Below are 13,777 nucleotides of genomic sequence, written 5' to 3' on the forward strand. Positions count from 1 at the left end.
GACAATTAATTCAATCGAATCGCTCGACGACTGACGTCGGAAAATGAGCGTCTTTCTTTTCGAGAGGGTGAGGCCATCGATTGTAAAGGCAACGCTCCTTCGAGTGCAAGTGAAGCCCAGGGGCTTGCACTTTTCTGCTGATCGGCATGCTGAATCCCGGTTTTCCGACCGGAGTCGTCGAGAAGGGTGGAGAGCGAGGGAAAAGGGATCGACGCGCGGGAGGGAATGGCAGTGAGTTTTAAACCGCAACTCGATATCTGCTCGTTTCCGCGCCGTATACCAACCCCTGCTCGTATAAGTCTCCCCGGGGATTTCGGAAGCCGGAGGGATACCCGGCAGGATGTGTACGTACCGCGCAAAAATGGGAAAACCAGAGCGGCGTTGACACTTTCAAAGTCGTTTCTGATCGCGCGGGTTAACGACTCGCAGGAAAAAAAAAATTCTCTCGTCACCCCGCCGATCTCGGTTAGGGTCGGCCGTTGTTATTACAACCACAACGAGCGCGATAATTAAAACGCTCCATTTACCTGCCGCGAACGTGAATTATTTCGAAATAATAGCGAGTCATCCCGAGATAATACGCAGACAATCATTTACAAAAAAAAAAAAAAAATTAATTTTAAACATTCCGTACAACGTCGATAACCGCGACTGGTCCACGATTTCTTTCGCGGGAGAATATTATTTTCGCGTGAAGGGACGACTCCCAACGTTCCGCTCGAGGAGGTGATCCGAAGGAGAAGAGCCGTCCCTCGATAAGTTCAAAACCGTGTCGATACTCGGCAACTATAAATCGCTCGGCCGAGGATCGCTGCTCGCGGACGAGGCAAGTCGAATCGGAAACGTGACCGTGCGCGGAAAACAGGGACAGGGAATCGGGGGCAGAAAGGGAAAATATAAAATTCCATCAATTTGCGAGTCGACACAGTTGCCAGGACAATTTCCTTCTCGCGCAGCGTCGGCTAGGCACGGAAGGAAAGAAAAAAAAGCGTTTTCGCCAGAATGGCGTGGCCTCGCCGTGTGTGTTTGGGGTTTCAGGTCTTATTAATGATTGATCGAGGGATATCGACGTCTCCCCTCTGACGCGACTGATATATGTGGAACGCAAGGGAGAAAGGGGGCGAGGGAAGTGGGAGAGTTTGTCTGTGCCCTCGCACGTGACACAATAAAATAGCGTGGTCGCATCGATGGCTTATTGCGAGACTTTTTATCGATCCCGATAACTCTCCGGCTGTTGTTCCACCGGAGCGACGCGGAACTTTATATAAATCGCGTTCTTGCCGGGAACCGACTTTGTTTTGCTAGCAGATTAGCCGGAAGCGTCCCCGAGTATACCTATCTTGAAGAATATCGATGGGACCGTTCCTATCTAGCCGATGATAACGGGGGAAATCGCATTGATTTATTTATCTCGAGGCAGTTGATCGATGATACACAGGCGTCGTGATTTATAACAGATCGTTGATAATTGCCATTTCCAATTTAGTTAGTGATAATTTGATTTAATTTAACTCCGTCTGATATTACGATAGCTCTTTATACTTCCGAAGGAAGCAAATCGTTTTTATTAATTTATTTAAAAAAAAAGCAAAAAAAAAAGAAGAAAAAAAACCGAAGAAACATGAAAGATTTATTGCGGCTTCGCTTTTAACTTGAAGCCAATGGCGATTGATACCGGTCACACGAGTAGTAATTCAGACCGAGATATTTCTGACAAGCGTCGACTAATTTCCGTAAAAGGTGAGCGAGGTCTTAAAAGTATAAGGCATAAAACCGCTCGGGCAAATACGCTAGCTAGAGCGGGGCCGGGATACGGCGAAGGTAGAAGAGCCACGTGGATCCCCGAGGGTGGCATTAATCCGCCCTCGCTCGCCCCCGATGCTTACCCATCTAGACAACGGAGACGAGGCAATCATATTTTCCGCCCCAGAGGCACGATACGTGTCAATGCGAATCAAGCTTAGTGATCTAATGTGGATTCCGATAGTGCCTGATTTACTCTCGGCATCTCAGGCGAGATACACCCTTACTCCGTCTGCGCGGATTGCGACCGTCTGCTCGAGATTTAAAGAAATCGATGCCTCTATTAGATCAATCCGACGTTTCCACCGAGAGAGAGAGAGAGAGAGAGAGAGAGAGAGAAGTTATTAATTAAACTCGTCGATTGTGATATCGCACGTTAATTGCACATTAATGCGTAAGAAAAAAATCATTGTCGCGCATAATTCTGCATAAAGAAAACGATCGACGCGAGATCGCCAAAGGCGAAAAATCCGTAAATAATATGCCACCGGTTACTGAAAAAAAAAAAAAACGGATACCGTTATCAACCACTTTACGTGGCGAATCGCGCAAACGACTGCCATTGCGCTGTCGAATACGGCGTTTTAGAAAGAGGAAACGACGTAAGGATTTCGAAAGTTGGAAAATCCCCTGCGAGTAATCCTGCGTCCCGCCATCAGGCACGATCGTCGTTCGCGATGGACGGAAATTCGCGACCGGCTTTTTTTTTCTTCTCTGCCCTTTCCTCCCCCGCGCTTTCCGTCGCCCTTTTCTCTCCCTACCTGGATCCTTTCTCTTCTCGTTTCTACTCCTGTCACGTATGTAGCGAGAAAAATTGCAGTCGAGCGCTTTGCCCGGTACTCGGTTCTGCACGCTCGGCTCCCCCTCCCTTTCCCCCCTTCGTCTCGTTCCCCTTTCCTCGCTTCCTGTGCCTGGATACGCTTCTAGAGTCCGCGTGATGAATCTTATTGTTAGATAGAAGACGGTCTTTTTGCTCAGCCAAGTATGCGTTTATTGTTAGCTACGCCGACGCCCTTCGTCGAACTGTCAAATTTGTATTTTTCTCGATACGATTTACAGTTATTACGAATTTTGTAATAATTTCTTCTGCAACGCCCGTACAGAACAGCTTTTTGTAAAAAAAAAAATTTTTTTAAAGGAAAACGCGGTCTTTAGAATTTTCTCGGGTGCTATTCTAGTCCGAGGAAACAATCTTTCGGCCGTGATTCATATCTCCGGATCCTCACAATCTCAGGCACACCCCGGCGGAAGTGGCCGCCCGCGCTTTTATGTAACCGACGCCACGTGTTCTTTTCCCGAACGATTTCTATCGAGGCAAACGGACTGTTAAGGGAAGACACGCGCATCCTGGGTAAGCCGTGACGACACGCGTGTCTCCGTCCCGACTTCCCTGCGGCTCGCGGCTCCTCGCTTTCGTCGCTACGTGAGTTTGATCTCGCGTCGATATCCGCGGAAGTAAATTGCGCGCAGCTTAAACGCGCGTTTGCGTCACTATTGCGTGATAAATTAGGCACTTGGCGAAGTGTCAGTTCAGTGCCTCGGATGCATCTTGTTCGCGGTCTCAGATGAATCCTTCGACTCGCAACGTGCGAGAGATATTTCGACGTCAAATCTGTTCGACGTCCCCGCTTACTGAATCCGGAAAAGGTGACAGTCATGCGGAACAAAACATTCGCGATAAATAGAAAAAATATAAATCGCATCGATAATGCATCGTTAAGCCTCTCGGATACCAGCGAACACGAGACGTCTCGGGAAAGCAATAATTGTTTCTTGTACGCGACGTTCGTGCGTCTGTCGACGCGAAGCGTACACGAGCGAGTTGTAAAGTATGCAAATCGCGAAGTTGCTTGTCCGTCACCTTAAGTCCGGTCAGCATTGTCGACGATAGATCGTGACCGTTAGTTCGCATAAAACAAACTTCTTGTGCTCGTGATGCGCATCACATGACCCGCGGCTGAAGTGGTTTATCGGGCTACATTGTGCTGCAGATATTTTTTTTTTTTTCTTTTTTCGTCGTGATAACGAGACCTAAGCGACTGATTAATTCCGGAAGAACTTTTATTCTCAATTTTGCAGAATTAAAGATTATTTACGAAAATGTTATGTAATAAAGTATGCCAGTCTAATAAGTCAAATTTTTTCGTCAGGCAATCTCATTAGCGATAAAGTTGACGGCGCCAACGACTTCCGCAAATATTTCCTGGTACAAGCCCACACTTATACGCGGTCTTTTTTTTTTTTTTTCCAGTACGTTGACGTGAGGCTGCTTCTTCTCGCTCAATTAAGCGCCGGAAAAGCGGCGCGATTCTCGCGATTGCGGGCGGTGATTTTGTTTCGCGCGTGTTTTAATGTTGCGCACTATCGGCCAAATTCATTAGCAACTTCGGCAGATAACCACCCCCGTAAAAGCGCGCACAAGGTCGGCATACCTATCTACCTCGAGCCAGCCGGCGTGGTGTGCGCGGAGGGGGCTGATGCCCGCCACCCCCGGGATGGGTGTTGCGTGTAGAACGCGGCATAAATATGTAAGAGCCACTCTCTCGCCCTTCCCCCCCTCGTCCCACAGGCTGTTGGCCCCCTCGGTACTCCATCCTACGCGGCACCCCTCTCCTTACCACCCCAGACCTTGCGCAACCCCCGTGCATATACGCAAGAGAGACGGAGACGTCGATGATGACGTCAGAGGACGTCCACGTCACCGGGTGCGCGCAACGTCAGTGATCGAAGTCAGCTGAACCCCGCCGGCCGAGACAAAAACTTTTCAGCCTACGTACGCGATCTTTGTCAACTGACACTCGCAGATACAACCCGCGGTATATCTTGATCTGTATAGGGTTTCAGGTCGAGAGAATTGAAAAAGGGCATGAAAAAAAAAAAAATAAAAAAAGTGTTTGGAAATGGTGGCGTGCAAAGACGTCGTTAACAATTCCGGCGACACGCTCGACCGCGATAGCGGGCATAATCTCGGTAAACGATTCCGATCACGGTCCCGTTATCGACGCGGAGATTAGACTGGCTGGGCGATCATTCGCCGACGGTTTTTCTGGAAGCTAGCTTAGGTCCCCGGCGATGATCGAAAGGGGTTTCGAGCCATCCACTTGAATGGGACGAGAGGCGGAAAGGAGCAGGACGAGCAGCAAGGCAAGGTGCTCATTGTGATGAAGCATGAGTCTGACCTAGTGGGGTAGTGGGGCAGGTCGCAGCGGATGATACATACATATTTATGTCGCGCACCGCGCACCACCACCACCGACAACCAGAGTACCACCGTGTCGACGGCGCCTCCACCATCAAACCGACCCCCTCCCCGAATGCTCTTTCTCGCTCTAGCCTCCCCTCTGTCTCTTTCGCACGGCACGAGCTTTCGCTACCCCTTATACTCCTCGCGGAAGACCAGGCAGGCAGAGGGTGCCATTGGCCTTCGCTCGGTCTGGGTTGCTAATCAGGCCGCGAAGGTGCGCATCCCGAGCACGCGCCGTTTTCACGTTGCCGTTGAAAAGCGCCACGAGGATGCCACGTGAGACGAAAGCGTGAGGATCCCTCCCCCTCCCCCTCGCGTGGAAAGTGGAACGCTTCCGGACGACTGCCGCTGGCTTTCGCACCGCCAACTGCCAGCACGAACATCGCAGCTACGAACATCGCCTGGCTACCAAACTTTTGCCACGTGGTCGACAAAAAGCTTTCCTCCGCCGTTTTTCCGCATTTCACGCGTGCTCAACTCTCGTCGATTTCTCAAAAAAACGATTCTATAACCGCGATCTCGCGCAAATCTTTTTTTTTTTTTTTTTTACTACAATAATAATTTATTCCAACATTAACGTTCCTCATCGGCATTCGCTGATTCCTGCTCTGCTTCTCTCGCGACGATTTTTCATGCGTCCGAACACGCGCCATTGATTATCCCGACAATATATTAAATATTATACCCGTTTAATTTATCAGCTTACACGCCGCGAGAAGATTGCACACGCGAGCAAATGGAAATGCAGAAATCGTCGCGCTGGCAACAAATATCGCCCGTCGAAGTCGCGCGAGAAGTTCCTGCCGCTGCGGAGCGTGAGTTATTAATCAGTGAATACCACGCGTCACGTGGACGGTCGCCGAGGACTCTGTCGTCCTATTAATCGTGACCGCTAATGACGCCCGGCTACCGGCGTAACACCATCATCGTCGTCAGCGTCGCGTCGTAACGGTCACGCGATCCAGATCGCGTTTCACCGCACGACGTGCAATTATAACGAGAATGCGCCGCGAGCACGCACCGTCACGGTGAGAGGGAAGGGAAAGGACCAAAGGGGGTTCCGCGATCCTGCTCTTCCTTTTCCTCGCGAGGAGGAATCGATTTCGCCTACGACCGATCTTCCGAGACACGACATCGGAGATACAGATCCCTGAGCGTCGCGCTGCTCGCATTTCGACGCACTTTTACAACGCGGCGCGATAATGACCGTCGGCTCGTGCGGCCACGCACGCGAACGCGCACACGTGCACTCACGGGCGCGTAACGTTAGCGCATCTCCCTTAGAGGGACGGGATCGCGCGATCCGCGATCGCGAAGGGCGCGCGATGTTTCCGATCGAAGCTGAATTTCTTCTCGTCCGCATACTCGCTCTTCCGTTCCGCCGTCACCGTGTTTCGGATCGCGTCCTTACGTGTTCAATTAATTATCACTGTACCCGCGATAAGTCCGACTGCAGCTCGTGTGCGTGTGTGCGCGCATCTCGACATCCCTGGTTAAAAGATACCGCGTGATATTTACGATCGGTACGAGTACCTCGCTCGCCGCCGCGAATTCCACACGGGTCTCTAATGAGAGAGCGAGGGGGCCGCGCGAAATTGCACGTCCCCCGGGACAATTCGGGATCGCCGGGCGATCGGCCCGTGGATTTAGAAATTAAAAGACGGCTTATCGCTCGGAGGGTGTCCTCGAGGCCGTTCCTCGCGAGAAGAGAAAACGCTCGGTGTCCCAGGAGGCTAGGACGATAACCGTTTTCGTTCCCGAACGCCGATATTTTTCCAGAAGTACTTAAGTTTACCGCCTCCTGTTTTCTTTTAATCAAGATCGTATCGTCGTGTCCCGAATTTCGTCTTTCTACATCACGTTTTTTAAATTTATATCTCTGGGTTAAATTATACAACGATTTTTTATAGAAATTTTTTCTTTATTTCCTTCTGCTTAATGTGAAACTCGTTTCTTTTTTACGCGCGGCCTACTGAGAATGCAATGGCCCGCAGGAGAAAGGTGCGAATTGACGATGCGTACAATTAAATAGAGACGGACGTCGCGCGATGCGCGGTGATCAACGATAGGTCCAAAGGACCGGAGATAGAGAAGCGAACGGCGCCGCGTTGTAGGTCCCGATTTATCGATCGATAATACCTTTACGTAAAGTGTTTATGTCGCGGACGCGCCATTAATAAAACCGTTTGCCGTGCCTTTTCGATGGGCCTGCGCGCCTCGTTCGCGATAACTGCCTCGGTGAATAGCCTGCCTCTTTCCTTTTCCTCGATATTTCTTTTTCTTCACAACGTTCTGCCTCCTTTCTCCGCCGCCGCCATTCTATCCGTTAACAGCGTCGCTATTCCGATATTTTTCGGCTGGCGTTTGGCGATTTTGCAAGCGTTAAAAATTTCTATTTTAAGCTGGTTATAATTGTTATATGAAGCGCAAACGTTTTTACAGGATAGTCGATAAGCTCGTAAATCACGCTTTTCCTTTGGCGATATTTATTTAACGAAAAGCGGGTGCTAGGAATTATAACCCGCGTCTCGTTTCCCCGTAACTCCTTCGTGCGAGAGCAAAAGTGCAAGGATTCAGCTGAAACGTGATCGCCGAGGGATCCAATATTCCAGAATCGCGGATGCGATAAGTAATAAAACCGGTTTGCGTAAAGCCGGTAAACGCTAATCTCTCGCGCTGTTAATCACGATAATCCGCGACAGAATGGTCTCATTAGTTGAATCGTCGAATCACTTTATAATCTAGGAGAATATTATCAACTTTTTGCGGGAGCCTAATGAAAAGAGAGAGAGACTCTTAATTTTTTATTAATAAATCACTATTTTTTATTCTTTTACGCTTCTTTCTTTTTATTTTAAATATTTATCTCGTTTGAGCACAGCGAGTGTAGGCTAGAAAGAAAAAAAAAACCCCCCTCGAGATAAAAACCACCGACTTGTCCGCACTGGCTTGTGGAAAAATAACTTTTACGTCATCCGGAGCGGAGAGCGAGTGGACGTCGGATTGTGGTATCAAACGGCATGAGTTTCATTCGGACATGCGGACTTATCGGCGATCAAGCTAGCGCCCACGAGTTCGCCCAAAGACGCGAGGTGCACGCGACAATCATCTGGCGACGCCTCGCAGCAATCTACGGGTCGCCACCCGAGGTTGCATGTACGTGTCACCTTCGTTTTCGGCCGACTCACCCTATTTCCTTCCTATACCTTTCCTACCCCGGTGAACAAGAAGCGACTGCGAAAATCCACGAAGAATCGACCGCCTTCGCAATAATAGCAATTAGTGCGATTATATCGCTCGGTTTTTAATCACCGATCGGTTACAATTATAGAGAGTGATTACGGACAATGATTTACGACGGGTAATGGTACGTAATGAGCCATCGGTGGCTCTTCCACGCGCGTTCCACGCGCTTCTTTTCGCTTCTTTTCGCTCCTTTTCGCGCGCTTGCGGCTTTTTCTTCGTCTCGCCTTATGCAGCTATACGCGCGCGGTACCGATTACGTGGACGAGGACACATCTTGGCACTTTGCGATCGGCAGAGCCGGGACTCGGCGACTAGGTGTCCTTGCGCTTTAAATAAATGCGAAAACACCGCCTGCGCCGTCGCCAATACCGCTCCTCTTACGTTTTACCTCCAGAGAGAGGTGAGTTTCTTCTTACGCCTACACCGTCACGATCAACGTTAGTCCCTCTCCGTTTCTCTCCCCGCGAGATATCCGTCGTATATTGACGCGTTCTGGAAGTGTATTACAAGCGTTTTTGCGCAACCGGACTGGCGATAATTGAAACATTTTATCCTGAAACCGCCGCTTCCGCAACGAATCACGTAAAAAAAGAAAAAAAAATGCCGCATAAAAATAAATAACCATCGGAGGCGCTAATTATTTTTTCGGGCCAGGAGAAAAAAAAAGGGAGACGGCTTCCGCGGTCTCGGCGTGTGTAAATATTAAATATGGTAATAGCGTCGGCCGATACGCGTCGTTATCGCGCTAATAAATTGGCCCCAATCATCGCGGCGATTGATTAACGGCGAAACGCGAGTAATCTGCGAATTTCCGGTGGTGCTGCCAGGGGTCTGGCCTGGCTTTCGTTAATCTGCGGCGGTTGCCGTCACTCGCGTGTTTGCCCGGTCGTTATTATCGAGCATTTTATACGACGTCGGGATCCTTCGTCACAGGCTGAATTTCGATAATTGATACCTGCGGACGCACCTGGGTGCACTACGGCGAAAAGGGGGCGGCAAACGTTGCGCGAAAGAAAGGAGAAGCGAGAATGTAAAACGGCGGGGAAGGGCGCGCGAGAGGAAGAAAAAGAAGCGGAAAGACAGTTTCCCGGAGCGACGCGAGGCCCGGGGCAAAACCGATCGCTTCTACCGCACCCCAATTTTAATCAGGACCCGAAGTATGCAAGCAGGATGGATGCCTGCGAGCTCTCCCGGCGGTACTACCGGGCGTTACGATGCATGTAATTTATTTTTATTGCCACCAATTTTTTTTCCACCCCTCGATCAGCTCCTACTAATTCCGAGGAGGAGGGAATCGCGGGGAGAGAGATAGAGAGAGAGGCATCCGGGCGACCGGCGGCCCCCCGGGGTTATGTCCGCGCCTGAAATATTCCGCAACCCAAAAATTTTCATCAAACGCCCGTTTACGATACGTAAACGCTGTCGTTTCGCAGCGTTACGCGCTCAAAAAGCTGGGTGATCCTTATCGGTAAAAAAAAAAAAAGAAACGGATCGTCGAATAATTATTAACCTACGTGGTACAAGAGTGCCCTTGGAAGTCGCGCGGGGCAATCGTCGCTATGCGAATGGAATAAGAATCCCCGATGCATCACCGTCCAGATTCTATTTGCCCGAATCTTTGCGGCAGCTTCGATTCGAAGAAGCGACCCTGCGCGGTTTTCCACCTTCGTGCCTTTCGAGGACCCGAGACGTCTCTTCCGGATTCCACGCGGAGGGCCCGGCGCGCTTGTCCGATTTAGAGGTGCGTGAGATTTATAGCGAGTCAGAAGCGTGTAAGAGGTGGAGTGGCACAGCCGGTGATGGAGGATCCCGCACGGAGGGTCCGGAATAAAAAGAGCGCGGGCGGGAAGAAGTAGGAGAGATACATAGAGCGAGCGCCGGGTTTTGAGTCTGAGCCGCGAGGGTTATTGCAGTAAGCCTTCTCTTGGGGGTTCAAGAATATTACTATCCGCGCTCGCTCGCGAGGTCTACCCTACGCTTTCATCTAAACCATCCGCCCCTCTGCCGTTCACCCTGCCCGCCTCGCGCGTTTCGCTTCTTTCCCTTCGAAAAGCCCGAAGCGAGCGCGAGACGCGGCGGCCCGGAGACGAGGGAGGCAGGAACGATTCCCTCGAAACCCAAGCGATCATACGTGCCTAGGCGATCTTTTTAAACGCGCCCCACTTAAAAGAACATGGTTTACGTTTATGGCCACTCATTCGACGGGAGAATGAAGGGACGGGCGGGAAAGACGCCGGGAAATGAGGGCGAGAGCGAGAGACAGCGAGCGGCACAATTCCACGCAATTTCGGACGAAGGGCGAAAACGTTTGTACCGGCGGGGGAGGGAGGGCGGGGGTGCTCTCGGGCTGATAAGCAATAACGGTCGAATTGGGGCGAGGTGAGGGGCACAGCCAGATACGCATGATTTCTACAGCCGTTTCGTAATCGGAGGCATATATTTTCCTTGACGGCGCAATCCGCGAATTTTTCCCGGTTGAACTTTTTGCGGCCGGGTGGCCGCGAGCGAAGGCGGCACGCGAGTAAGAAGTACGGCTAATTATACAGCAAGCGTCGCTTTAATGCGATATTGAATATGTACATGCGTTATCGCGCCATAATATCGACGAACGGTCGCGCATATTCCCACGTTTGCTATTCAGAATTTGCTGGAACCGATGCCGATTTCAGTCCCCGGGTTCGGATTCGCGCCAAAACGAATGCAACGCGGACGACCGGCCGAGCTATTACCTATTCCGCGCTATATAGAACGTTATAAAATTATTATAGCGATTTCGTTTCGCTGCCGCGAGAAAGCTCCATTCGCGGGTGAAGAAATTAATGCAACTTTTGCCGAGAGGACAGGCTGTATTTTTATTTTCACGAAAAACGCTCCGGGGTGACGCGGAGTAATTTTTCTGTTCGAAAGTTACGGGGCTCTTTCACCCCTCGTTTCACTTTCTTCGCGGGCGCTTTGTTCCTCGCTCTGCTCCTCGATCCCATAAGACAGGACACGGTCGAGTTAGTTAAAAAAAAAAAAAAGAACAAAGAAAAAAAATGAATTAAAAGTGTAATCCGCGCGCTGATTGCGAGGAGGACTTCCGAGATAGAGAACGGTCTCGCCTCGTGATTCTTTCCGCTCTCTTGGGGACCGACACAGCGGCGAGGAAGTTGTCTAATTAAAGACGGGAGTCGATCCATGGGCACGAACGAGGCACTTTCTGACAGAAAAAGAATTCCTCCTCTTCGCCGAAAGAATGGAAGACGGGAAGGTGGAGGAAGAAAGAAAGAAAAAAAAAAAAAAAAGAAACGCGACGTCGCCTTCCCGTGACTCGTAGCAGTCGTTCGAATAGGGGTATTAACGTCCGCTGGAAATTCCCAGCGGCGCTTTATTGACCGGTCGATATAACCCGCTTCGTAAAAATGCTCCTACCTCGCGCTAATTCGCAATTCCGGGTCGGCCCGGAAAGCGATACGCTTCGTTAAAGTGGGGCGGGAGAGCGACAGGAAAAAGAGAGATAGAGAGCGACGGGAGAGAGTATCTTTCGATCTTTCAGGAGCGCAGAGCATCGCCCGGCCAGGAGATTATTGCTAGGATCAACGGCGCGGCTCAATTTACCGCAATTTACCGCGGACTTTCCCCGATTCCGAATGCTCCCAAGGAGCCTTACGTCTTCGGACCAAATCCCCCTTCCCTCCCTACTCCTCTCTTCCGCACGCACAAGCGGCGAGGGGTCGCCCTCCGGTTCCCTTTGCGTCTTTACGAACGCTTTAACGTCCGTAAACCGCGCGCTGATCTCCGAGCCCTGCCGGAGCTTAGCCCAGTTTTATTTAACGCGTGTTTAAAACTAATAAAAGCCAGGCAGGAACTTCTCTCGTCCCGGCAGATCCCGCAATCAGAGCTGCGAGTCTCAACGGGCGGACAACCGCATTATCCACCCCCGTCGTTTATGCCCGCTCCTTCCCTCCACTACCCCCTCGTTCGCCACTATCGGAGAGACGGTGCTCCAAGTCGTAGAAGAGCAGACGAAGAGAAAGCTAATGACTAAGTAGTCCTCAAGTTTCGGCGCGACGTTAAACCGCTCGAGCGGCCGGAACAATTATCGTTTAAGCTCTTATCGCTTTACGAGTCGCTTCTTTCGCCCGGATAGCGAATCCGGGTTACTTGGCCGAGTCAGGAAGAAAAGAAATACGACGGCAACTGTTGTAACGCGTAATAAGCGCGACTAACACATCTCGGTGTTATATCGTTGCTTCGGTCCCGTTCGATTTTTCATCCCTGCGGTCCATCCTAGGAATAAAATACACCCACCAGGAAGGCCTGTACCTACACGCGATTTTTGGCTGCGAAAACAGAAGCGGCAGAAAAATAGCGTAGGAAAACAGCGGGATCGCTTAATCCGACGCGACGCGATCCGTGCAGATTGATAAAACAGCCATGACTGAATTTCGCTTCCGATGCCGGCGGCCAAATTTTTGCCAGCCGGTCGCGAACGCAAATATAGAATACTACCCCCCGGCCTTCCCCTTTGCCTCTCGCGTGTGGGAGTTACGACAAAAACGGCCGACAATTCCGGCGACTTTCGGCTCGCAGTTTGTTTTCCGTTTATAACCGCCTGCCGCTCTGCTCGCGTTCCGGTATTGGGAAAATTCGCCGCCGCTTCCTGCGAATTATCCGACGTTGCAGGTTACATGGGAAAGTTTACCCGTCCGCGCGGATTGTAAACGAAACGGGGCGCCATTGTCTACGAGGCCGGTCGCATCGGCTGGATGACCCGCGTGTCGGCTATTTTGACTAGCGGCCGTATTTACACGGGACCGTGGACCGACCGTTTACATCGCCCGTCCGTTATAACGAAATCCCGGCCGCGCGGATGTTCATTCGCTTCCGTCGCTGATGCTGATGAGTCTGCCGACATGTCGCCGCGAAATTATCACGGCCCACGCGGCCGCTTTTAGCCGCATAAATCACTAATTTTTTTTTTTTTTCTCCCCACCCGTTTATTCGGACGTGTATCGAAAAGAAAACGTAACGTGGGAGATTGATCGCGATCGATAATTGTGGAATTAAATCTGAATACTGAAAACACTCGACTTTATCGCTATTTTTCTCTCATACACATAATTTCTTTGACGCCTCTGAATAACAACCTGTTCTTCTCCCAGACCGCCGCTGATTAAGTATGCGATCGGTATTGCATAAACGATTACTTTTTTTTATAATCAGTATGCTTCAAATAATTATCTTTGCGCGGGTCTAATTTCGAAAATTTTTATTCGAAAAATAATATTTACCTGTATTAACTCGCGTCCGTGTCGCATTAAAATTTATAACGTTTTAAAATTTATAAGTATCAAAGATAAGCTTATTAATCATTAGGTTGATTAATTTTAAATAAATTCATGATTTTGCTTTAATTACATTTTTGCGCGATATAATTATCAGCGTGGTCGCGTAAATGTTTTTTTTTTCTTTTTTTTTTCACGAAGCACCTCGACGCGAATA

The sequence above is a fragment of the Cardiocondyla obscurior genome, linkage group LG01 (genome assembly GCF_019399895.1).
Source record: "Cardiocondyla obscurior isolate alpha-2009 linkage group LG01, Cobs3.1, whole genome shotgun sequence".
Classification (NCBI taxonomy): domain Eukaryota; kingdom Metazoa; phylum Arthropoda; class Insecta; order Hymenoptera; family Formicidae; genus Cardiocondyla; species Cardiocondyla obscurior.